This window comes from Etheostoma spectabile, unplaced genomic scaffold, assembly GCF_008692095.1.
Source record: "Etheostoma spectabile isolate EspeVRDwgs_2016 unplaced genomic scaffold, UIUC_Espe_1.0 scaffold00006330, whole genome shotgun sequence".
Classification (NCBI taxonomy): Eukaryota; Metazoa; Chordata; class Actinopteri; order Perciformes; family Percidae; genus Etheostoma; species Etheostoma spectabile.
This window is the reverse complement of record NW_022603358.1, coordinates 62832-89328: the sequence shown is the minus strand read 5'-3', so window position 1 is coordinate 89328 and position 26497 is coordinate 62832. Positions and strand designations below refer to the sequence as shown.

General features: G+C 43.5%; 4 non-coding genes across 4 annotated transcripts; 2 read left to right on the top strand and 2 right to left on the bottom strand.

Moving 5' to 3' along the window:
- Positions 1-9047: 9047 nt before the first annotated feature.
- trnap-agg (transfer RNA proline (anticodon AGG)) lies at positions 9048-9119 on the bottom strand. Its single transcript has one exon. It is a non-coding gene; the product is annotated as a tRNA-Pro (tRNA).
- Positions 9120-9605: 486 nt separating this feature from the next.
- Positions 9606-9678, bottom strand: trnav-uac (transfer RNA valine (anticodon UAC)). Its single transcript has one exon. It is a non-coding gene; the product is annotated as a tRNA-Val (tRNA).
- A 1216-nt stretch (positions 9679-10894) lies between these two features.
- trnac-gca (transfer RNA cysteine (anticodon GCA)) lies at positions 10895-10966 on the top strand. Its single transcript has one exon. It is a non-coding gene; the product is annotated as a tRNA-Cys (tRNA).
- Positions 10967-26228: 15262 nt separating this feature from the next.
- trnaw-cca (transfer RNA tryptophan (anticodon CCA)) lies at positions 26229-26300 on the top strand. The gene has a single exon. It is a non-coding gene; the product is annotated as a tRNA-Trp (tRNA).
- Positions 26301-26497: the final 197 nt, after the last annotated feature.

The following is a 26497-nucleotide window of genomic DNA, read 5'->3' as shown; positions in this document are numbered from 1 at the left end:
GTTAGCATTTAATTCATTACCAAGTCACAAAGTAACGGAGGACTCCTATGCTATTAGTCCCTCCCAAATCGATAATTTTGTCAATACGGCAGCAGGCTCGCTACGAATGACTCTCGACTCTGTTGCTCCTCTAAAAAAGAAGATAATAAAACAAAGACGGTTAGCTCCATGGTATAATACTGAAACTCGCAAATTAAAGCAAATATCGCGGAAACTTGAGAAGATTTGGCGTTCCACCAAATTGGAAAATTCTCGTTTAATCTGGCAAGATAGTCTTAAAACGTATAGGAAGGCCCTCCGTAATGCCAGAGCAGGGTACTACTCGTCATTGATAGAGGAAAATAGGAACAACCCCAGGTTTCTTTTCAGCACTGTAGCCAGGCTAACGAAAGGTCACAGCTCTACTGAGCCAAGTATTCCCATAGCTCTTAGTAGTAACGACTTTATGAGGTTCTTCAATGATAAAATTATAACTATTAGAAGCAAAATTCACCAAGACCTGCCTTTAACTGGCTTATCTCTAAACTCAGGAACCTTAGAAACAGCTGTAAAACCAGATACATGTTTTGACTGCTTTGCTTCACTTGATATTTATCAATTTAATTCAATTATTTCTTCATCTAAGCCATCAACCTGCCTCTTGGATCCCATCCCAACTAGGCTACTTAAAGAAGTTTTACAATTAGTCAACACTTATCTACTAGGTATAACCAATTTGTCTTTATTAACAGGCTATGTACCACAGCACTTTAAAGTTGCTGTAATTAAACCTCTTCTGAAAAAGCCAAACCTTGATCCAGATGTTTTAGCCAACTATAGACCTATATCCAACCTTCCATTTCTCTCTAAGATTCTTGAGAAAGCAGTCGCCAAACATCTGTGTGACTTTCTGCATAGCAACAGCTTATTTGAGGATTTTCAGTTAGGATTTAGAGTTCATCATAGCACAGAGACAGCACTTGTGAAAATTACTAATGACCTCCTAATTGCATCAGACAAAGGACTTATCTCTGTACTGGTGTTTTTAGATCTTAGTGCTGAAAAAACAAATAAAACAAATAAAATAAAAAATAAATTAAAACACAAGTCAGCGGTGATTACATGTTTGGTTAGCTATAAGCCACAACTTTACCTGGCTCTTAAAGCATTATATATGCTTCCTTTAGGCAATATTATTAGAAAACACTCCATAAACTTTCATTGTTATGCAGATGATACTCAGTTATATCTATCGATCAAGCCAGATGAAACTAATCAGTTAGCTAAACGTCAAATGTGCCTTCAGGATGTTAAAATCTGGATGAGCTGTAATTTTCTAATGTTAAACTCAGATAAAACTGAAGTTATTGCTCTGGGGCCCAAGCACCTCCGTGACGCATTATCCAAAAAGATAATTACCCTGGATGGCATCACCCTGGCCTCCAGCACCACTGTGAGGAATCTTGAAGTTATTAATTGTCACATAAAGCCAATTTGCAATAGTGCAAAAGAATAGGAGAATTAAATGTGTACTGTAAATAGCCCATATAGTGCTTCTCTGGTTGTCATTTTCTGACGCTCATGCTTTTATTTTGAAAGTTCCGAAAACCGGAAGAAAATGTACGGCCACAAAACGAAAAAGGAAAAAGCGGTCACATAATAATATTGTTTAGCACCTAGCTGTTAGAGGCACAAGGTATGTTAGTTTCACACTTCATTTATGTTACAACTATTTGTAGGCTGAGTTACGTTGTTGTATACCGTTTTTTAGTTTTGCTGAGGTTAGAGAATACAAGTTTGCAAGTTAAGCTAACAGTAACAAATGCCATTAGCCTGTCACTTGAGAGATACTACAGCGCATTGTATGTAAAGTGAAGGTGTTGTGTTTTTTCATGTTTTTCTCAGCTCTTACGGTGATTCAAGATGTTCAATCTGTAATAAGGAATGTTGAAAAAAGGGACAATAAAGATTGAAGAAGATAACTGAATCATCAGTTAATAAAGAGCCAGACCATTATTCAGCCAGGGACGCTACATGTACTCTTAAACATCAGATCTCTCTCTTCTAAAGGTGTAATAGTAAATTAATTAATATCAGATTCTAATATTGGTTTATTTTGTCTTATTTAAACCTGGCTGGGTGATGGAGAATATCAGTGATCGCGCGGTGGAACCGGGCTATTGAAGTCCCGTCCATGCAACTGATGGATATAATCAAAACCTGTATACAGCCCAACCACTTACCAATCACATAACCGGAAAGTCAGCATTACTACAGGGTTCTGACAGGGTAGTGGATGTTGATTTTTTGAAATGGACAGTAAACTGCCAGAGCATGACTTGCCACTTTTCATGGGCTGTCAACAACTTTTCCAGCAGTTATATTATGATTCATCTCACCATGGAAATCAGGTTGAGGGTCATAATCTCTTGATTCATCACCCTTTCAGAGAGTCTAACATTGTGTCACTAGCAAAATTGAATTATCAGAGGATGGTTTCGTTCCATCAACCTCTGGGTTATGGGCTCAGCACGCTTCGGCTGCGCCACTCTGCTGAAAATCACCCCCGATGGGACTCCAACCTCCAATCCCTGGTTTAGGAGGCCAGTGCCTTATCCATTAGGCCACTGGGGATTTACATCACCCTAGCTCACCAGTTCAGGAGAAATACATACACAGTTCTGGAGACATAATGAAACAGTAACCTAGACCCTTGACCTCCAAAATCGAAATCAGGGCGTTTCTTGTGCTGAACGTATAGGCGTTCAGAGGTATTGCATTCACAAGAATCGGATGGACAGACATGAGGACACAGTCACTTTGACGTCGAACCTTTGACCTCCAAAATCTCATCAATTGATTTTGATTTGCGAGTTCATGTGAATTTTTTTGCAAACTTTGAAGAAACACAAACATTGTGATAAGATGGTGCTGTCTATCGTTGTTTCTGAGATCAACAATACCTTTCAAAGTTGAATAGCTATTGCGTACCAGGTAATCTCCTGAACTACAATTTGAAGTGCAATTAAATGAACACCAAAAAAGCTGTTGCCATGATCACAGTCTTCTGGACAGCAGGAGGGTAGACCATGATTTGCACATTGCCTGAGAACACCAAATGTTATTGCACAAACTGGTTGAAAATTGGCTAAATTGGCTAAAACGGTTAGAAAGCTCAAAGTCACAACTCATCATGGCCACTAGCAGACTGTGAACATCCAGTAAACCTGCATGACAGATGACAATAGCGAGCACTTCATACATATCCCAGAATCAAGCTGTTGCCTTACCAGGGACTTGAGCTGTGGTATTCTTTTTTGCTCAAAACGTTGATAACCTAATGCAATTTTATGGCTACAGACAAATAAACTTTACTGCTAGTGGGTACAATAAAACAACTCTCCCTCTGGTTCCGCTTCTATACTCTTAGTGTCCTCATGCCGAAGCACTATACGTAGTTTGATCAAAAGCCCTCGTGACAGGAAAAATCCACCAGATGACTTGCCATCCAAGCAGGGAGATCAGCACAGAGATTTGGGTGCTAGCGAGATGGATGTAGGCTGGCCATTGTTCATCTAGACGTACCACCAACATTGAAAAAAGAGGTCTATGGAAAAAACAATCTCCTGAACTATAAATTGAGGTGCAAGTAAATGAAGAAGATTAAGCTGTTGCCATGGAAGGAAAAATCCACCAGATGACTTGCCATCCAAGCATGGAGATCAGCACTTCATACACATCCCACAATAAAGCTGTTGCCTTACCAAGGACTTTATCTGTGGTATTCTTTTTCGCTCAAAACGTTGATAACCTAATTCAAACAACACAACTCCAGACGAGTAAACTTTACTGCTGGTGGGTACAAAAAAGAACTCTCCCTCTTGTTCCGCTTTTATACTCTTAGCCCTCGTGACAGGAAAAATGCACCAGATGACCTTCTATCCAAGCAGGGAGATGAGTACAGAGATTTGGGTGCTGGCAAGATGGATGTAGGTTGCCCATTATTCATTTAGACGTACCAGCAACATTGTTTTGATACAAACCTGCTTGAAAAAAAACAGCCACAATTCTTTTTAAAGACTTATGCATGGAACACAAATGATATGGCAGTGTCTGAAGTGTTCAGGCAAGTCAAATGGACAACTCATCTAGCAAAAAGTGCAACTTTACACATAAACAGGGACTTGAACCCTGGACCCTCAGATTAAAAGTCTGATGCTCTACCGACTGAGCTACCCAGGCTTCTAAAACAAAAAGCTGTGGAAAAAAGAATCTCCTGAACTGAAAATAGCGAGCACTTCATACATATCCCAGAATCAAGCTTTTGCCTTACAGGGACTTGAGCTGTGGTATTCGTTTTTGCTCAAAACGTTGATAACCTAATGCAATTTTTTGGCTACAGACAAATAAACTTAACTGCCAGTGTGTACAATAAAACAACTCTCCCTCTTGATCAGCTTCCTCTTGGCCACCTTTTGTTTGCACAAATAGGCCATTTACGCAAGTGAAGAAGTTCTTGTATCTCAAAGGCATATGAGGTTGCATACAGATGGAGAGAAGGAGGAGGAGATAGGTACCTAGTGCATCATGGGAAGTCCCCCGGCAGTCTAGGCCTATAGCAGCACAACTAAGGGATGGTTCAGGACTCACCTGAGCCAGCCTTAACTATAAGCTTTATCAAAGAGGAAAGTCTTAAGCTTACTCTTACATGTGGAGATGGTGTCTGCCTCCTGAACCAAACTGGAACCTGGTTCCACAGGAGAGGAACGCTCTGGCTCCCATTCTACTTTTGGAAAACCTGTCTGTCAGGCTCTGTGATTTTTACTAAGCTTGACCTTCGGAACGCGTATCATCTGGTACGGATCAGGGAGGGTGATGAGTGGCTGACTGCATTCAACACTCCTATGGGTCACTTTGAATACCTGGTCATGCCGTTTGGACTAACTAACGCGCCTGCTGTGTTTCAGTGCCTTATCAACGATGTCCTCAGGGACATGGTGGGGCAGTTTGTGTTTGTCTACATGGACGATATCCTTATCTACTCCAAGGACGTTTCGGAGCACAAACAACATGTTCTCCAGGTGCTCCAGAGACTGTTGGAGAATCGACTCTTTGTTAAGGCGGAGAAATGTGCCTTCAACGCTCGCACCACCTCCTTCCTGGGGTACATCGTGTCTGAGGGTCAAGTCCAGATGGATCCGGAGAAGGTACGTGGAGTGTTGGAGTGGCCTACGCCGGAGACCAGGAAGCAGCTTCAACGTTTCCTCGGATTTGCAAACTTCTACCGACGTTTCATACGGGATTACAGTCGGGTGGCCGCCCCCCTGACCGCCTTGACCTCAAGTCTTAAGGATTTCTGCTGGAGTACTGCTGCTGAGGACGCCTTTCTGGAGTTGAAGGGTCATTTCACCTCGGCTCCGATTCTCACTTAACCGGACGTGTCCCGTCAGTTCGTGGTCGAGGTGGATGCTTCGGACGTCGGGGTTGGTGCTATCTTGTCCCAACGTTCGGCTAAGGACGGGAAGCTCCATCCCTGCGCCTTTCTGTCTCGTCGTCTGTCCCCTGCGGAGAGGAACTACGACGTGGGAAATCGCGAGTTACTAGCCGTGAAGCTCGCATTGGAGGAGTGGCGACATTGGTTGGAGGGTGCCTCTCAACCATTTGTGGTCTGGACCGACCACAAGAACCTGGAATATGTCAGGTCGGCCAGACGACTCAATCCCCGGCAGGCCCGATGGGCACTGTTCTTTGGACGTTTTAACTTTTCCCTCACTTTCAGGCCCGGTTCTCGGAATGGCAAGCCTGATGCCTTGTCCCGCATGTATTCCGTGCTGGAGGAGAAGGAAGTGGAGCGTGAAGTCATCTTGCCTCGGGACAAGGTCATCGGCGCTGTCTTTTGGAGGATCGAGGAGGAAGTATTGGCCGCTCTGCACAACCAACCAGACCCAGGTAACGGATCTCCGGGGCGACTTTTCGTCCCTGAGACTGTCCGCTCTAATGTACTTCTGTGGGCACATTCTGCCAAGACCTCATGTCATCCTGGTGTGGCGCGCACTATGGCCATGCTTCGGCGGCGTTTCTGGTGGCCTGCCATGGGTGAGGATACTCGTGTTTTTGTTTCTGCATGTCCTGTTTGTGCTCAGAACAAGGGATCCAATCGGCCTGCTGCGGGTCTTCTGCGGCCACTGCCCATTCCTCGTCGCCCTTGGTCGCACCTGGCGCTGGACTTTGTTACCGGTTTGCCTCCTTCTGAAGGTAACACTGTGATTCTCACTGTTGTTGACAGATTCAGTAAATTCACCCATTACCTGCCTCTGCCTAAACTTCCCTCTGCCAAGGAGACGGCCATGATTCTGGTGAGGGAGGTTTTCCGTGTTCATGGTCTGCCTTGCGACATTGTCTCGGACCGTGGTCCCCAATTCACTTCGGCGGTATGGAAGGCATTTTGCTCTGCCATCGGCGCCACCGTCAGCCTGTCATCTGGATTTCATCCTCAAACCAATGGCCAAGCTGAAAGGGCTAACCAGAAGATGGAGACCACGCTGCGTTGCCTGGTGTCCGCGAACCACAGCTCCTGGGCATTTCAGCTTCCTTGGGTGGAATATGCTCACAACACGCTCCCTACGTCCGCTACTGGTATGTCTCCTTTTCAATGCGTATATGGTTATCAACCCCCTTTGTTTCCGTCTCAGGAGAAGGATCTGGCGGTGCCGTCTGTTCAGGCTCATATCCGCCGCTGCCACAGGACATGGCACCGAGCTCGGACTGCGTTGCTGAGGGTTTCTGGTCAATACCAAACCCAGGCCAATCGCCACCGCGTTCCGGCCCCACGGTTAGTCTGTTGGGGACCGGGTGTGGCTGTCAACTCGGGACTTGCCCCTGCGGACTGAATCTCGGAAGTTGTCACCCCGGTTCATTGGGCCGTTCACTGTGGAGCGCCTGATTAATCCTGCGGTGGTCAGGTTGACACTGCCTCGATCACTCAAGGTACATCCTGCTTTCCATGTTTCTCGGCTGAAACCTGTTCTGCTTAGCCCCCTGTTGCCCCCTCCGGCTCGTCCTCCACCTCCGCGTGTGATCGATGGGGGTCCCGTTTACACCGTCAATCGCATCATGGACTCCCGTCGGCGGGGTCGTGGGTTTCAGTACCTGGTGGATTGGGAGGGGTATGGACCGGAGGAGCGGAGCTGGATACCTCGTCGCCAGATTCTGGATGATGGTCTGCTACGGGACTTTTACCGTCGCCAGCCCGGTGCTCCGGGTGGTCCGCCTGGTGGCGGTCGTCGGAGGGGGGTTACTGTCAGGCATCCCCCGCTCTGATCCTGTTGTCTGTCTGTATGTTTGTTGTCTCGGTCTGTGCATCATGGTTCCTGTTGCCATGCAACCTGGGGAGGTGTGGCCTCCTTCACTCATCACCTGTTCCTGCTCAGCCTAATCATCATCACCTGTTCCTGCTCAGCCTAATCACCAGCACCCACCTGTGTCTCATCATCATCACCACCAGCTCTTATACCGTGACCTGACATCCAGTCCCTGTCGGATCGTTAGTCTACCTAGTATGTGTTTGGCGCCTCATCTGACATTTGCTGTTTGTTTGCTTCACGTCTGTATTCGTATTTGGTAACGTCTGTCTCTCTGTCTGCACATCCAGTAATCCTGCTACGGACCATCAACACTCTACACCTCCGGATTGTCTTCACTCCCCTGCCGTCACAGCTTTTTCCTCTGCTTCACCTGGGTTGGTCATCTGGTTCACGGATTAGTTTCAATAAACTTTCATTGAACTTCTCCTTGTCTGCGTTTGGGTTATTCTGCCAGTCGGGTCTGACACTGTCCTTGACTTGCCTTTTCCCACATCCTCTGAATGCTTAGCTATCTAAATGACTTAAGTTGGCCAATAATTGTTGCTTTTTCATCTTTGTTGTGATTGTTGTGTGCCTTCAATATCATATCATATCATATCAATATTATGTGGATATTATGAAAGAAACTGTCAAGCAAACACTTGCAACACTTTTAAAGGTTCCATGGTGTAATGGTTAGCACTCTGGGCTCTGAATCCAGTGATCTGAGTTCAAATCTCAGTGGAATGTGTTTTTAAGCCACAGTATAGGTGAAAAAAATCAACTTTCCACATTTAGTTTAAAGTGAGCTTACAGGTTTAATGTCCTCTGCCAGTTAGACTATAAACAGTATGTTGGTGGGGGCATGTTGAGGAGTCACCTGGTTGTAATGTAACTTGAAGAAGCTCCACATTTGATGGTATTGACTGGGAGTGATAGGCTTTGAGTTACATGGGGGATACACACTTTGCATTCAGTCTCGTAATCACCATAAAAATTAGGTATCACTGAAATTTGAACTTGTGTTGCTGCAGTCAGAGTAAACAGTGCTCATCCTGAATGGGCCAGTATAGTGCATCAGAACTGCTTGTTGAATGGTCTATTAGCTTTGGAACCCCCCTTTCCCCACAGCTTTCAATTGTCAGATATGGGTGGGGGAGTGGACACTGTGTCCAACCCTTTCTGTGTAAAAAAAAAACAACTAAAGAAGTCTCTTGGATGAGAGACAAAACTTCTGCGGAAGACATTTTACCAAGTCCTGTCACCCTTCAAGGTTCAAGTAGTCTTTATAATCCCCGGGGGACAATTTGTTGTGCAGCAGCATGTAACATAAATAACACACAGGTTATACAATACAACAGCCATACATCTAAAAACAAAATAAATACGTACTACACAGAAGGGGGCTTAGGAAACGTGACAGGCGGTACACGATCACACTCTACTAGATCTTCTGTTTGACCCGTCCAACACCCCAACCAACCTCCTTTTGCGGATTTTTGGCCTTTCATACTACTTGCTACCGTAGTGGCTCCTGCTACGTCATCTTCTCATTTACATGTTTTCCGTGGTGGCTACACAGAGTCATTTCACTTGAAATGAATATAAGCATTATTGCCTATTATTCTACATAAACACATATGCCTGCTGTTAGTTATCTGGATGAATCTGATTACAAGATGGACTCTAAATGTATAATTAGATATTAACCACATTTAGTCCTTTGGGCTCGTCCGGGATTTGAACCCGGGACCTCTCGCACCCTAAGCGAGAATCATACCCCTAGACCAACGAGCCACATAAACCAGCTCTTTAGCAATTTTTCATCACGGAAATGCAGCTCCAGTATGTCATTGACTAGAAAAGCCATGGTTATGGAATTGTTTACTCAATGGTAAAATGAAAAGAGTAGAACATACGTCAGATGGTAAGATAGAATAGTAAGATATTTGTGTTAAAATGTAAGGAGTAAAAGTAAAAACTAAAAAAAAATTAATAGTCAAATAAAGTAAAAATATCTGAAAAATCTACTTGAGTACAGTAACGAAGTATTTGTACTTTGTAACTTCCCATCTCTGGGTATCCCAGTAAAAGGTCCAAAGGTCCAAATCCTGCCGACAACAAAAGGCATCCCATAACTATAAAACTAATTTATCATCTTTCCTCTCATTTCTTCTTTTTTTCTCCTTTCCTTCTTACCTCCCTCTTCCCCTTTTTCCTCTTCTTCCCCCCCCTTACAGACTATTGTTCCCCAGCTTTAGTTCTTACTTTATAGCATAAGTCTGGTTCCACTGGGGATTGAACACAGGACCTTCTGCATGTAAAGCAGACGTGATATCTACTACACTACGGAACTTTTGTGATATATATCTTACATAATCTGAATATAAATGTGACCTTAACCATAGACTGTAGAATTAGCTGTATTGTAGCTCCGGTTCAGAAAACAATGCAATGGTGAACGAAGTGAAGTGAGGTTTCTTTTCAGCACTGTAGCCTGGCTGACGGATGGTCACAGCTCTACTGAGCCAAGTATTCCCAGAGCTCTTAGTAGTAACGACTTTATGAGGTTTTTCAAAAGATTCTCCTGCTGTGCCTTGTAATGCCCACAGTGCCCTGCTATGCCATGAACTACTACAAAGAACTGCTACAAACTACTATTTTTTCTACTTTTTGTTATTTCCACTCTTCATTCTAACCCCAACCGGCCCGTCAGACACCACCTACCAAGAGCCTGGGTCTGAATGAGGTTTCTTCCTAAAAGGAAGTTTTTCCACACCACTGTCGCACTGTTGCTTGCTCTGGAGGAAACTACTAGAACTGTTGGATCCTTGTAAATTCAGGAGTGTGGTCTAGACCTACTCTATCTGTAAAGTGTCTCGAGACTCTTGTTATGAATTGATACTATAAATAAAATTGAATTGAAAATGCATGTGCAAAACACAATCTATAATCAATACAATATACTGTCTATTGTATAAGGGCATACCTGACACATCTAACATAATGAAGTTTTTGTAATGTTAGCTGATGATAGAGTTTTTTTTGTCATTGTGTTATGATTAACTAAATGTTCCTGTTGGAAGAGAACATGTGTTAGTGTTTGGAATAATTATTTGATTTTGAAACATGTTTGCAGTGTTTTGTTAGACATAGTGTGTAGTGTTAGTGTATTATTGTATTTTGAAAATTAGTTTTGGAGTAGATTAGTTTAGTTTACAATGTGTGAGTTTGAGCATGAAATTAACTGTTTTGCCAGTTGTGTGTTTTGTGTGTGTTGGTGTGTTATTAGTTTAGGAAACTTGTTAAATGTATTGAAAAATCCGTCATAGGAATTGTAAAAATCTGTAATAGTATAGCTTGCACATGCGGATGTAGTGCTAAATGTGTTAATAATTTTGGAAATTTGTTAAAATTATTGAAAAATCTGTCATAGCAATTGTAAAAAACTGTAACTCCCTTTCATACAGTAGATGAGATTTGGATACTTTCTCAGAATGTGAAGGTAACCACATGGTGGAGGCCCAGCCATTGTTTTGCTGCTCCATAAGCATATCCAGCATAGAGTATGTGGGGGTATAGCTCAGTGGTAGAGCATTTGACTGCAGACCAAGAGGTCCCCAGTTCAAATCTGGGTGCCCCCTGCAAGGATGTGTGCAGGCTATCATCTTTATGATAGTTGTTGTTGATACTTGAAAAAAGTATGCATGTAACTAATGTTGCTTCTTTTCAGAAGCCCTTGTGCTTTCTCCCCTCTCAGACTTCCTTGGATTGTGGAGGCACCTGAGTAGTGGATGCAGCTGCTGCCGTGGTTCTGCTGGACGCCCTGCACTATTACTGCTACTATTATTAGTAATAGTTCTATTACCTTAACTTCTGCCATAATTACCACTGTTCATCTTTTCATTCCGTTATCTCTCTCTCTCTCTCTCTCTCTCTCTCTCTGTCACCCTCTCCCCCAACTGGTTTTGTCAGATGACTGCCCACCATGAGTAAGTTTTGGTCTGAGGTTTCTGCCTGTTAAAAAGACATCTAACAGTTAACAGCCGACTGCGCTGACCTATTGCGCCACAGAGACTGCTACTGTCTGATGTTTCATGAGCGGGAGCTCGATCTTTAAGCCACAAACATTTGCTTTATGGCTTTTTGAGGTTGAGCTGTACATGTATGCTTATCAGGCTATTTTCCTGTTACTCAGAAATTGGGGAAGCTGACTTATGTGGAAATGTAGAAGCTGGACGTACATTATATTGTTCTTACATGTCAATTGGAATCTGACTTTAAATTTAAATGTTTGGCATCCAAGAAAATTTGGGAACTGATGATGTATCAGTCATGTTGCTGGTGGTTTCTTGGTCACAGCAACAAGCTTGATCATTGACATACAGTTGAACGCCACGTATCACAAAACTGTTGGGTGGGGCCTTATGTATTTGCTTGTATTACATCAAGTGACCTGCATACCAATGACTGTCAGACATGGCAAAAGTACTCACTGCCCGTACTCAAGTAGAAGTACAGATAATTGTGTTAACAAATACTCTGGTAAAAGTAGAAGTACTGATTTAACTTCTTTACTCAAGTAAAAGTAACAAAGTACAGGCTTAGCAATTTACTTAAAGTATAAAAGTAAAAGTAGCCTAATGAATGACAAAGCTACCTGGACCACCAGCATATAAATTGGTAGACTCCTTCCTGATATCTTTACTCAAAATGCCCTTTTTTTAAAACACCAGCCAATCACAAGTGTTACATGTGAATAATCAATGTGTGAGTAATCAGGAAGATCACATAGAAGATAGTTGCAAGGTCTACCAAATGTTTAACTTTACAACTCCTAAGCTGTTGGAACCTTGGTCCTTCCCTCAAAATTTGAAATACAAATTTTTCAGCTCCAGAGCATTGTTGATGGATCGAAACCATCCTCGGCTAATTGTTATGCTTTGTATCAGCATTATGTCTATTTCATTACAGTTTTTTACAATTGCTATGACAGATTTTCCAAAACTCTTAACACAGTTAGCACTACATCCGCATGTGTAAGCTATACTATTAACACATTTCTTGTTGCTTTAACACATAATGCATATAATTGACACAAATTTAAAATGCTTAAACTCCTTTTACACACAAGCTCAAACAAGACCAAAACAATAGATTTCTACTGCCAAATTTACCAATGCTTTACAGTTTTTTACAATTGCTATGACAGATTTTTCAATACTTCTAACAATTTTACAGAACTCTTAACACAGTTAGCACTACATCAGCATGTGTAAGCTATATTATTAACACATTTCTTGTTGCTTTACCACATAATGCATATAATTAACTCAAATGTAAAATGCTTAAACTCCTTTTACACACAAGCTCAAACAAGACCAAAACAATAGACTTTTACTGCCATATTTGCCAATGCTTTAACACTGTATGTCAGAACAGATAACACCATGTTCTAAACCTGACCTTACAGGCTAAAGGCAAAGTGAACAACTATTCATATTGTGAATTGAAAAACAAATATATTCCCTGTATTTTTATTCCATTGCTAATGAGAAACAGCTTATTGAAGTCATGCAATTGATGAAATCACAGCTGATTCCCATCTAGGAAGCACACTGTGTTGAGGTTCTTTCAATCACATGATCATATGTTCTAAAAGAGGACTCTTTGGGCTGGTCCTGGCTGGAAAAGGAAGAATTTAGAGCAACACAAAGAGAGAAAGAAAGAAAGAAAAAAATGCCTGCACGAGGGCGAAGAAGACGAGTACCAGGACAAGAGAGAGGAGTGGGGCAAGGTAGAGGAAGAGGAGTTAGAATGCGTGGTGGCGCTCAAAGAAGGACCAGAGCGAGGGTAACTGATCAGATAAGACCTGCTATCATTGACCATGTCATAAACCACGGGCTATCATACAGAGAGGCTGGTGAACGAGTACAGACAAATATCAGCCGGGACACAGTGGCATCAATTGTCCGTATTTCCAGAGCAACCAACATGTAGGATATTGCTTCTCCTACATCAAAGTGTAAATACTGTAAAATTACCATTTACAGTATTAGAGTGACTTTATGCCTGGACATTCAGTCCAGAGTTGTAGAGGACAACCTTGTCTTTTGGAACATTGCAGCAATCAGCCTAACATCTATTTCTCTGACTCTAGCTAAACACAGAGTCCGAATGAAACAACTATACAAAGTTCCTTTTGAAAGGAACAGTGAACGCATCAAAGAACTCCGTCACCAATACGTCCAGGTGAGGTTATGCAATACAGTCATTACTGTAAATTACTCTATAAACCTGGAGTACATGAGGACATACAGTAGATATACAGTACAGCACAGCAGTTACATACACTGTGTCTAATTACTTTCAGAGAGTCATGGAGTTGGAGGCCAATCAAGTCCCACATGAAATTATCTGTGTTGACGAGGCTGGCTTCAACTTGGCGAAAAGGCGTTGCCGTGGGAGAACACTTGTCAATATATGTGATCACATGGGACAATTTGGCATTCCACCATTCCTGTACAATCCCAGCCTGGTTTGACGCCCATCCAAGGATGATGTCCCACTTCCTTGCCCCTTACTCTCCTTTCCTCGACCCCATTGAGGAGTTTTTTTCAGTCTGGAGATGGAAGGTATTTGACCATTGTCCACATGACCAAATGTCCCTCCTGGATGTGGATGCTGCATGCCAAGACATCACAGCTGAACACTGCCAGGGGTGGATAAGGCATGCAAAAAGATTCTTCCCACGATGCCTCGGCAGAGAAGATATCAGGTGTGATGTGGATGAGAACATGTGGCCAAATGCAGAAAACCGAGCAGATTAGAAGATTACTTTTTTAAAATTATTATTCTTCTGGTGTTCTGTTTGTACAGTGCCTTGCGAAACTATTCGGCCCCCTTGAACTTTTCAACCTTTTGACACATTTCAGGCTTCACACATAAAGATATAACATTTTTATTTTTTGTGAAGAATCACCAACAAGTGGGACACAATTGTGAAGTGGAACGAAATCTATTGGATATTTTAAACTTTTTTAGCAAATTAAAAACTGAAAAGTGGTGCGTGCAAAATAATTTGGCCCCCTTGTGGTAATACTTTGTAGAGCCACCTTTTGCTGCGATTACAGCTGCAAGTCGCTTGGGGTATGTCTCTTTCAGTTTTGCACATTGAGAGACTGAAATTCTTGCCTATTCTTCCTTGCAAAACAGCTGGAGCTCAGTGAGGTGTGATGGAGAGCGTTTGTGAAAAGCAGTTTTCAGTTCTTTCCACAGATTCTGGATTGGATTCAGGTCTGGACTTTGACTTGGCCATTCTAACACCTGGATATGTTTATTTGTGAACCATTCCTTTGTAGATTTTGCTGTATGTTTGGGATCATGGTCTTGTTGGAAGATAAATCTCCGTCCCAGTTTCAGGTCTTTTGCAGACTTCAACAGGTTTTCATCCAGAATGGTCCTGTATTTGGCTGCATCCATCTTCCCCTCAATTTTAACCATCTTCCCTGTCCCTGCTGAAGAAAAGCAGGCCCAAACCATGATGCTGCCCCCACCATGTTTGACAGTGGGGATGGTGTGTTGAGGGTGATGAGCTGTGTTGCTTTTACACCAAACATATTGTTTTGCATTGTGGCCAAAAAGTTTGATTTTGGTTTCATCCGGCTTTAAACTTCTCCACAACAGTATCTGAGACCTGCCTGGTGTGTTCCTTGGTCTTCATGATGCTCTCTGCGTTTTCAACAGAACCCAAATTATCTGTAAAAAATCTTTCAATGAAAATGAAAATCATGATCTGTAATTACCAATGTGCCAACAAGATTTAAAGAATCAAATCAGCTCCTAGGCCGGATACAACACCTTCTTTAAAAATGAACTGAACTGGAATTTGAGTAATGGTGATATAACAGATGTATTTCGTTTCTTCTCATTGGTCCTATTATTATTATGGGTGAATTTGTTAAAATGTATAAAATGGTAAGTTGAAAGTGTTGTTGTTTTTTACGTGGGCGCCGCCATTTTGGAATTCCACAATCTACTACGTCACTGCCATGGTAAGCTACTCCGTGGCTAACTAGCACTAGCAGCGCAGCCATAGCAACAGCATACAAAGAGTCTGAGGCTAGCAGACATGGCTGAGGAAACAGGAACCAAGAGGTTTAGGGGGGTCATACTTTAATGCCCCTGGCTGCAGTAGTGAATTGTATATTTTTGACAAAACCAATAAACGTTACAGCACCCCCTAATGGCCTATCTTTACCAAAATTGGTACAGAGCCTCTGAGCGGCATGACAAAAAAATCGTCACAGGTTTCGTGTTTAGCGCTTTCCTGCTACTGCGGTCCGCATCCTCGGGCTTGGACCCCTTAGCCGAGGATTTGTGGATCTCAGGAGCAAGGCTATGCGGTTCACACAGAACCGATGTGGAACCCCATTGTTTTTCAATGGATTTTCCATTATTCGTCTACATAACTTACATTTAGGTGAATTACGGGAAATTAACAGACTGATGATGTACAATGGGTAGCAGACCTGTGTAACCAAGGTCAAAAATCTATATTAAAAGAGCTGAAACTTTATTAAGAAGTCAATTCATTCAATTGTCTCGAAAACAATTAAATATAGGTAAAGAGAAAATAAATGGGAAGTTTATTTTGAAGGAGAGGAGTTGGAGACGTGCTGTCAGCCAATCAGGAAGAAGCCCGGACTGTTGACCTGCACGGAGCAGAGTTCACTTCCTTTTTTTGAGCTGCTGGGAGAACGTAGCAAAACCCTCGTGTTGAACGATACCTACCTTGTGAATATATATTGACAAAAGTTGCTAAAAGTGATTAAAAACCGCTTGAGACACTCCAGTGGGGAGCCCTGGACCTTTGGGCGTGCAGTTGGAGAGACCTGACGCCTCTCGGATGAAGAAACGCATTGGTGAGCGATCGTTCTACCATGCAAAGCGTTAGCCGCTAAGCGCTAGCCGCTAATGCTAGCGCGCATGAAGCGCTAGCTGAGATGCTAACTAGCACAATGTCAGACACCATTCACAAGCGCTAGAACCATTAGCTGGTGGTTTAGAACTGCAAACTTAATTCAGCGTTGTGCAATATGTTGCGTAATTGTTATAAATTTGACTGTGTTGATTTAGCACTTAAAGCATCTGTGTAATCTGTGCACTTTGAGCATATTAAGATATGTTTTAATTATCTTTGAGTGCTATATTTTATTTGAGATGTGCCTAAGCATGCCCTCATATGTCAGAGGGTACACAGACTGTTTTCAGCATACTAGTATGTTATTTTGTGTTCTAAATATTTTGTGTAAGTGATACTTTGATATGATATTGAAAAGGTTTTTCAATAATTACCTCTAGGAATATTGTGAGGATGGTTGTTACCAATATGGTAATTTCATGTTACAATAATTGTTCAGTTAACATGAATTATATTCTACAGTTCATGATTGAAAGCTAAACAAATGTTCTGACCTTACTCACTGTAGGTCAGGTTTTTTTGTTGGACCCTGTTGAACCTTTGATCTGTCTGGAAGTTGGAGCCTGGATTGAGACTTTGATGGCGAGCCCCAGCCCAGTGGAGAACTAGAGATACGGCGCCTACAGGATTTAGCACCTCATTTCACACACACACACACACGCATACCAACTGCGCGGTAGGACAAACCTTTCACATTCACAGTGGATTGAACTGAACCTGATTTGAAGTGACTGAAAACAGAAACTCTGAACTTTAAATCACAGCTGTGGGGACTTGGTTATATTTTATTTTTTTACTTACCCGGGTAAAATTTTGTGTAATCTGATAGTGTGTAATTGTTATGTTGTTTATGTTTTTGGCTTATCCTTCTCGTCTATAAATTAAAAGAGAAGCGTCTTTGTTTTCTCAAAGCAAGTAAACTGTTGTTGAGTCATTCCTGGTGTATTGTTTGGTTAATTCCTGGGCTCCATAGACGAACATAGAACTTCTGATCTTACTGGCCATAGATATTTATCATATAGAGTAATCCCTTTCTGTTCACCCCCTCTAAAGGGTTACATAAAGTTGGCGAGCCAGCCAGGAGCCTAGTTCATTGCCAAACAATTACTTGGAACAAACTGCTTTTGTTTATTGCATAATAATTTAACACACCCCTAGAAAATGGATATTGTTGATAAATTGAGCGTCAAAGTCCCAAATGCAGTCCTAGTGAGTGGGTTGACAGGATCAGAGCAAGATGAAAACATTCTTGACTTTTTGGAAAAGTATGGTTCAATTAATAGGACTGTAAAGATAGATGACCCAACTACAGAGTTTCATACAAACCTGATAGTAGAGTATAACCATGGCACTGCTGTACAGGCATTAGAACCTTTTTTGCCTTACATTCACCCATTTCCAGAATGCCCTGATGTCACCTACCATGTCCGAGCTCTTTCAAGTGTCTACGCACAACAAGTAGGCAGCACTGTCACACAGACTTACCTTGAGAAGCTCAAAGAAATAGCTAAACTCAGTGGACAGGACATTGAGCAGGTGTTAAAGGAGGTGATGTCTCAAATAGAGGAGTCTATTGAGGGTGCTGCACCTAGTGGGGATCCTACTTCCCTCCAACACCCACAGGAAGTTCAGCATGCTGTAGAGCACAGCTTGCATGATGTTCCGTCACAACGGCTGGTTGATGTTGCCCCTCTCAACCTTAACCCCTTGGATGTTAATCAGAGGACATCTACTTCTTCCTCTAACTCAAAGACACCTATGACTCTGAGCCCCAGTGAACTCAATCCACCTGAGGTACAAAGGATAGTTGTTGAGCACATTGTGAGGAACGAGGATAAACCGTCACACTCTCATCCCACTTTGAAGTTGAGAGCTTTCTCGGGGAAAATCCCTAGACCATACAGTGAGGTTGATTACGACACTTGGCGTTCTCATGCTGATTTGATGATGAAAGATGTATCTGTTTCTGATCTTGAGAAAGCAAGGAAAATCCTTGAAAGTCTTCTTGTTCCAGCTTCCGATGTTGTTAGACATCTTAGTCCTGAAGCATCCCCTACGGCATATCTGCAAATTTTAGACTCTGCCTTTTCCACCGTTGAAGACGGCGAGGAACTGTTTGTACGGTTCATGAACACATTCCAGGACTCTGGAGAAAAACCGTCTTCCTACCTGCAACGTCTTCAAGTTGCCCTGTGTAAAGCTGTGCGCAGAGGAGGCGTCCCAGCACAGGACATAGACAGCCACCTACTTCGCCAGCTCTGTAGGGGCTGTTGGGACAACGTTCTGCTTAATGACCTCCACCTAGAACACAAAAAACAGAATCCCCCAACGTTCGCTGAACTCTTAAGGCTGTTACGTACTGAGGAAGATAAGCAAGAAGCCAAGGCCGTGCGAATGAAACAACACTTGGGCACCACGAAGCAGAAGGCTGTGTCCCACGTGCAAACGGTGTGTAACTGTGGTGAGACCCAAGCAGAGCCTGAAACTAGTAGCGTAAATGAGCTAAGGAAACAAGTTGCAGACTTGAAAAGCCAGCTAACGTCTCTCATGAAAAAGAAAAAGATGGTGTCTCCCAAAAGAGAAACTTCAAAAATGGCAAACACACAAAAACCTGACCGTGCAACCACAGAAACCAACTTACCTTCTCACGAGGGTGCCACTTCCAAGCCAAAGCCTTGGTACTGCTTTCGCTGTGGGGAGGATGGGCACATTGTTGCCACCTGTGAGTTTGATGCCAATCCTGCCCTGGTAGCAGCAAAACGGAAAGAACTGAGACAACGACAGCAGTTGTGGGAAGCACAGAACCCCCCTACTTCTTCTTTAAACTAAGTTCAGTTCCTGTCGAGGGACAGACGAGAACTGATATAAGTCAATCATGTCCCATTGAACCCAAGCAACGTGCCATGTTAAAACAGTCTCATACAAGAGGTCGTCCATTCAAACTACCTAAAGGCTTAGTAGGCACAAAGAGCACAGCCCGAGTGGAAGTGGAGGGGAGCTCCACAATCTCCTTACTGGACACAGGCTCCCAAGTTACCACGGTGCCTCAGTCCTTCTATCAGCAACACCTTTCTGGACATGAAATCAGACCACTGTTCGACTTACTTGAAGTTCAAGGAGCCAATGGTCAGTGTGTACCTTACCTCGGATACATTGAGTTGAGTATCACTTTCCCCAAAGAGTTTGTGGGAGTGGAAATCAAGGTGCCAACCCTTGCCTTGGTGGTTCCAGATGTTCAAGCTGCTTCTGGCTCACTCATGCTGATAGGTACCAACACGCTTGATGTACTATATGAGATGTACTGTGAGACTGCTCCTGATACACAGCAGCCAGCAGCACATGGCTACAGGGCAGTGCTCAAAGTCCTTGAGCTCAGGCAGCGACAGAGTAAGGACGGTGACCTTGGGGTGGTGAGGATGCATGGTAAAGACCCCCAGTTGGTTCCAGCTGGCCAAACCGTGGTCTTGGAAGGTTTTGTTGCAGTCAGTGGGTTCACTACAGAGAGATCAGTAGTTCTGGAGCACCCTTCCTCAACTTCACTGCCAGGTGGCCTGCTGGTGAAAACCTGTCTTGTTGATTTGCCCACTAAAAAGCCATGCAAACTCCCAGTAGTACTTACCAATGAGTCAGACCACGATGTTATTGTCCCCCAAAGATGTATTATTGGCGAGATCAGTGCCTTTCAGAAAGTTCTGTCACAAGAACATAGTGTACTTACCTCACAACCAGACTCTCTCCAGAAATCAGACATCAAATTCAACTTCGGCGATTCGCCTGTTCCTGCTGAGTGGAAAGAGCGTATCACATGGAAACTGAACAGCATGCCTGAAGTTTTTGCACAAAATGATCTTGACTTTGGAAGAACTGATCGGGTTAAGCACCAAATCAAGCTCTCAGACGAGACACCATTCAAGCACAAAGCTCGTCCCATACATCCCCATGACTTGGAGGCTGTCCGTAAGCATTTACAAGAACTGCTTCAAGCTGGAGTGATCAGAGAATCTGAGTCTCCATTCTCGTCACCTATAGTGGTAGTGAGGAAGAAGAATGGCGAGGTCCGTCTCTGCATTGATTATAGGAAACTCAATCTCCAGACTGTGAAAGATGCTTACGCACTCCCGAACATGGAAGAGGCGTTCTCCTCACTCACCGGGTCAAAGTGGTTTTCCGTCCTTGACCTAAAGTCCGGCTATTATCAGATCCAGGTTGAGGAAGCAGACAAACCCAAAACCGCCTTTGTCTGTCCCATGGGGTTTTGGGAATTTAACCGGATGCCTCAAGGAGTCACAAACGCCCCGAGTACGTTCCAGCGTTTGATGGAGAGATGTGTGGGAGATATGAATTTGGAGGAAGTTCTTGTATTTCTCGATGACATCATCGTCTTTTCAAAGACTTTGGAAGAACATGAGGTGAGGCTGATGAAAGTCCTGAACCGTCTCAAGGAATTTGGCCTTAAGCTCTCTCCGGAGAAATGTAAGTTCTTTCAAACGTCTGTCAAGTACCTGGGGCATGTCGTATCACAGGATGGAGTGGGGACTGACCCTGGAAAAGTGGAGGCCCTGAAAACGTGGCCAAGGCCCCAAGACCTGAAACAGCTAAGGTCCTTTCTCGGATTTTCAGGTTATTACAGACGATTTATAAAAGACTATTCCGCCATCGTCAAACCCCTCACCGACTTGACATCTGGTTATCCCCCACTGCACAAGAGCATCAAGAACAAGACACAAACTAACCAATACCGTGATCCAAGGAGGCCCTTTGGCGATCGGTGGACTGACAGTTGTGAGCTAGCATTCAACACCATCATTGAAAAGCTCACCACAGCTCCTGTTCTTGGGTTTGCAGACCCCAAGTTACCCTACGTCCTCCACACCGACGCCAGTACCCTGGGTCTTGGGGCAGTCCTATATCAAGAGCAGGAGGGTCACATGCGAGTGATTGCATATGCCAGCAGGGGCCTATCACGCAGTGAATCACGATACCCTGCCCACAAGTTAGAGTTTCTGGCTTTAAAGTGGGCTGTTGTTGAAAAGTTTAATGATTACCTGTATGGAAATCAGTTCACAGTTGTGACTGACAGTAACCCCTTGACATACATTCTTACCAGTGCCAAATTGGACGCCACCAGTTACAGATGGCTAGCAGCTCTGTCAGCCTTTACTTTCAAGCTCCAATATAGACCCGGTAAACTGAACTCTGATGCAGACGGTCTTTCAAGGAGACCACACGGAGAGCTTTCAAATGACCTAAAGTCCCAGAAAGAACAGGAGCGCATCAGTCAGTTCATGCAAACACATTTGGCTGACTTTGGGAGTGTTGTGAGCCAAGACATCGTGCACGCCATCTGTGAGAGGCATCTTGTTTGTGGTGAATCAGATGAATGTGGAGACGGAGATGGAGGCATGACGCTGGTGCAATCCCTGGCAATATCCCCTGAAGCCTTACCGGACAGCTTTGTGAATGAACAGCAGCATGATTTACCTGGTCTTCCTCATCTGTCCGAGAGAGAGATTGGAGATAAACAGCGAGCTGACCCCTGCCTTCGGGAGGTAATATCTCAAATGGAAAGTGGAGAAAAGCTGCCTCCAACAGTCAGAAAAGAACTCCCTGATATCCTTTCCTTCTAAGGGAGTGGAATCGCCTTGAATTGCATGACGAAGTGCTATACAGGAAACGTCAAGACAATGGCAGAGTTACATATCAGCTTGTCTTACCTGAGGAGCTCCGGAGTGTAGTTCTGCAGAGCCTTCACAATGATATGGGCCACCTAGGCATTGAACGAACTTTGGATTTGGTACGGACCAGATTCTTCTGGCCAAAGATGGCGGCCGATGTGGAAAGAAAAGTCAAGACCTGCGATCGGTGCATCCGCAGAAAAGCACAGCCAGAAAAGGCGGCATTGTTGGTGAACATAAAGTCCACCAGGCCTCTGGAACTTGTTTGTATGGACTTCTTGTCCTTAGAGCCTGACAGGAGTGGTGCGAAAGACATTTTGGTGATCACCGATCATTTTACAAAGTATGCGGTTGCCATCCCGACGCCAAATCAGAAAGCTCAGACCGTCGCCAGGTGCCTTTGGGACAACTTCATGGTCCATTATGGAATTCCTGAGCGCTTGCACAGCGACCAAGGACCCGACTTTGAGTCACGGACAATCAAAGAGCTATGCAAAATTGCTGGAATCCACAAAATCCGTACGACTCCCTATCATCCCAGAGGGAATCCAGTCGAACGTTTTAACAGGACATTGTTGAACATGTTGGGGACACTTGACAATAGAGACAAATCCCAGTGGCGAAACTTTGTGAAACCCTTAGTACATGCATACAACTGTACGAAGAATGATGTAACTGGGTTCACACCTTATGAACTCATGTTTGGTCGCCAACCAAGACTGCCCATTGATCTGGCACTTGGGTTACCCTTGAGGGATGATGGGTACAAGTCTCACTCACAGTACGTACAAAAGCTCAAGTCTCATCTGGAAGAGAGCTACAAGATAGCCACCCAAAACGCCACGAAGATAGCCGCAAAGAACAAGGCAAGATTCGATAAGCACGTCAATGCCTCTAAATTAGAGGCTGGCGACAGAGTGTTGGTGAGAGCTGTTCGCCTGCGTGGCAAACATAAGCTTGCCGACAAGTGGGAACCGGATGTTTACGTGGTGGTGAAGCAAGCTGGAGATCTTCCGGTCTACATCCTCAGACCAGAGAGCAGGGAAGGGCCCTTGCGGACTCTACACAGAGACCTTCTACTACCCTGTGGTTCTCTCCCACTGAGCGTTGAAAAGCCAGATCTGCCAAAAGTTCGCAGGCCACGAACACGCAAGTCAGTTGAATTGTCTGATGATGTAAATGATCAGTGTGACTCTGAGGATGACATTCCATATGAGTGGTTCAGAGAACAACCACAAAAAGAAATTGGAAGATTTACAACAGTTTATGAAATTCCCGGTTCAAACATCAATTCTGAGTCCCCCTTTTCAGAGGACAAGGGGAGAAACGTATCCAAACCTGTTGATTCTCTAGTGGATGAAGATCACTTACCTGTTAATCCGTCTGGCGACTCATGTAGCGCTGAAGCAGGAGACCCACCGCATGCACTGCCAGTTGCTGCCGTAAGTGGATGTTCGCCTGCTACTTCCCATACAACACCTGAAGAAGGAACAAGAGCTAAAGAATCAACAAGTGTACATTTACCCTTCAGTGTCACTGGACCTGTTGGAAATGACTTTCTTACCGACAAAAATAAACAAACTCCTGAAAAGGTTGTCCTTGTTGAAAGAGAAGAGAGAGAGCTGGATGGTGTTGCAAAAGTTACCAGTGATACAGCACCATCTGAAAGTATTGAAGCCGATGGACAAAGCAGCACTGTACGACGTTCAACCAGGAACAGAGAAAGACCAGAACGACTACAGTATTCACATCTTGGAAGCCCATTGATATCGATTGTCCAGTCTCTGTTTCAAGGCCTGAGTACAGCTCTTACTGATGCCTTGTTGGAAGTTGAAGATTCAAGAACAAGCCTGAACTTACCCTTCGGACCGGTAACTAAACAGCCGCTTCCATGCACAGAGGCGTGCATGAATTCAAGAGGGGAGGGTGTAACCAAGGTCAAAAATCTATATTAAAAGAGCTGAAACTTTATTAAGAAGTCAATTCATTCAATTGTCTCGAAAACAATTAAATATAGGTAAAGAGAAAATAAATGGGAAGTTTATTTTGAAGGAGAGGAGTTGGAGACGTGCTGTCAGCCAATCAGGAAGAAGCCCGGACTGTTGACCTGCACGGAGCAGAGTTCACTTCCTTTTTTTGAGCTGCTGGGAGAACGTAGCAAAACCCTCGTGTTGAACGATACCTACCTTGTGAATATATATTGACAAAAGTTGCTAAAAGTGATTAAAACCGCTTGAGACACTCCAGTGGGGAGCCCTGGACCTTTGGGCGTGCAGTTGGAGAGACCTGACGCCTCTCGGATGAAGAAACGCATTGGTGAGCGATCGTTCTACCATGCAAAGCGTTAGCCGCTAAGCGCTAGCCGCTAATGCTAGCGCGCATGAAGCGCTAGCTGAGATGCTAACTAGCACAATGTCAGACACCATTCACAAGCGCTAGAACCATTAGCTGGTGGTTTAGAACTGCAAACTTAATTCAGCGTTGTGCAATATGTTGCGTAATTGTTATAAATTTGACTGTGTTGATTTAGCACTTAAAGCATCTGTGTAATCTGTGCACTTTGAGCATATTAAGATATGTTTTAATTATCTTTGAGTGCTATATTTTATTTGAGATGTGCCTAAGCATGCCCTCATATGTCAGAGGGTACACAGACTGTTTTCAGCATACTAGTATGTTATTTTGTGTTCTAAATATTTTGTGTAAGTGATACTTTGATATGATATTGAAAAGGTTTTTCAATAATTACCTCTAGGAATATTGTGAGGATGGTTGTTACCAATATGGTAATTTCATGTTACAATAATTGTTCAGTTAACATGAATTATATTCTACAGTTCATGATTGAAAGCTAAACAAATGTTCTGACCTTACTCACTGTAGGTCAGGTTTTTTTGTTGGACCCTGTTGAACCTTTGATCTGTCTGGAAGTTGGAGCCTGGATTGAGACTTTGATGGCGAGCCCCAGCCCAGTGGAGAACTAGAGATACGGCGCCTACAGGATTTAGCACCTCATTTCACACACACACACACGCATACCAACTGCGCGGTAGGACAAACCTTTCACATTCACAGTGGATTGAACTGAACCTGATTTGAAGTGACTGAAAACAGAAACTCTGAACTTTAAATCACAGCTGTGGGGACTTGGTTATATTTTATTTTTTTACTTACCCGGGTAAAATTTTGTGTAATCTGATAGTGTGTAATTGTTATGTTGTTTATGTTTTTGGCTTATCCTTCTCGTCTATAAATTAAAAGAGAAGCGTCTTTGTTTTCTCAAAGCAAGTAAACTGTTGTTGAGTCATTCCTGGTGTATTGTTTGGTTAATTCCTGGGCTCCATAGACGAACATAGAACTTCTGATCTTACTGGCCATAGATATTTATCATATAGAGTAATCCCTTTCTGTTCACCCCCTCTAAAGGGTTACACCTGACTTACCAAATAATACACATTTGGACCACTAAGTGGTGCTACAGTGAGGTCAAACGTATTTTTACCTATAACTCCCACATTTGACATTAAAAATTAAAATTCTTTACATCAAAGTTCACTGAATTAAGCTGAGTCTCCGGATATAGGCCACGCCCATTTATGCTCAAAGGGCTTTTCGCAATATAAGCGTGAAACCAACTTTTTTGAACTCGTCCTAGGCCGTGCGACAGATCTGTACGAAACCTGGTTTATAGCATCTACAGATGGCCCCAACAAAAAGCACCTGGAGCTCACCGCCGTGTTTCAGTTAAAACTGTTAAAAGTGTTAGGATAACTAAAATGTATTCTGCAATATCAATATGAATTCTGATATTTTTAACGTATGTAAAATTACATAATAGATACATAACAAATTAAAAAAAATGTCTTAGAACAAAAGATTTATATCAACTGACATTCAAATTGGAGGGGTCAAGCGCCCTGAGCGGTTGGGAGGGTCCAGTGCCTCGTTCAAGAGCACCTGGCAGTGCCCAGGAGGTGAAGTGCCAGCAAGTCACACTCCGTTCTTTGGTGCGCATGGGGACTTATACCGGTAACCTTCTGGTTCCTAGCCCAACTCCATACAGACTGAGCTATTGCCCCCCCCAAACATTTGACCCTGACGTGATTTGAACACGCAACCTTCTGATCTGGAGTCAGACGTGCTACCGTTGCATTGCTGTGTTGATGTGAATATGCATTAATCAAAAAAAAGCTGATGTGTATATGCAATAATCTAAAAGAAAGTAGATGTGCATCTTTATTGACCCGAGACCTCGTGGCGCAACGGTAGCGCGTCTGACTCCAGATCAGAAGGTTGCGTGTTCAAATCACGTCGAGGTCAAATGTTTAGGGGTTTGCAGTCACTCAGTCTGTTGGGATTTGGTTTGGGAACTGGATGGTTTAAGTCCCCATGTGGACCAAAGTGTCAATTGGAGGCTGGAGAAATGCCATCAACTCCTAGGCCCTGCCAGGTGCTCCTAAGCAAGGCATTGTACCCCCCCACCTGCTCAGGGTGCTGAACCTGTCAGTTGAAATAGC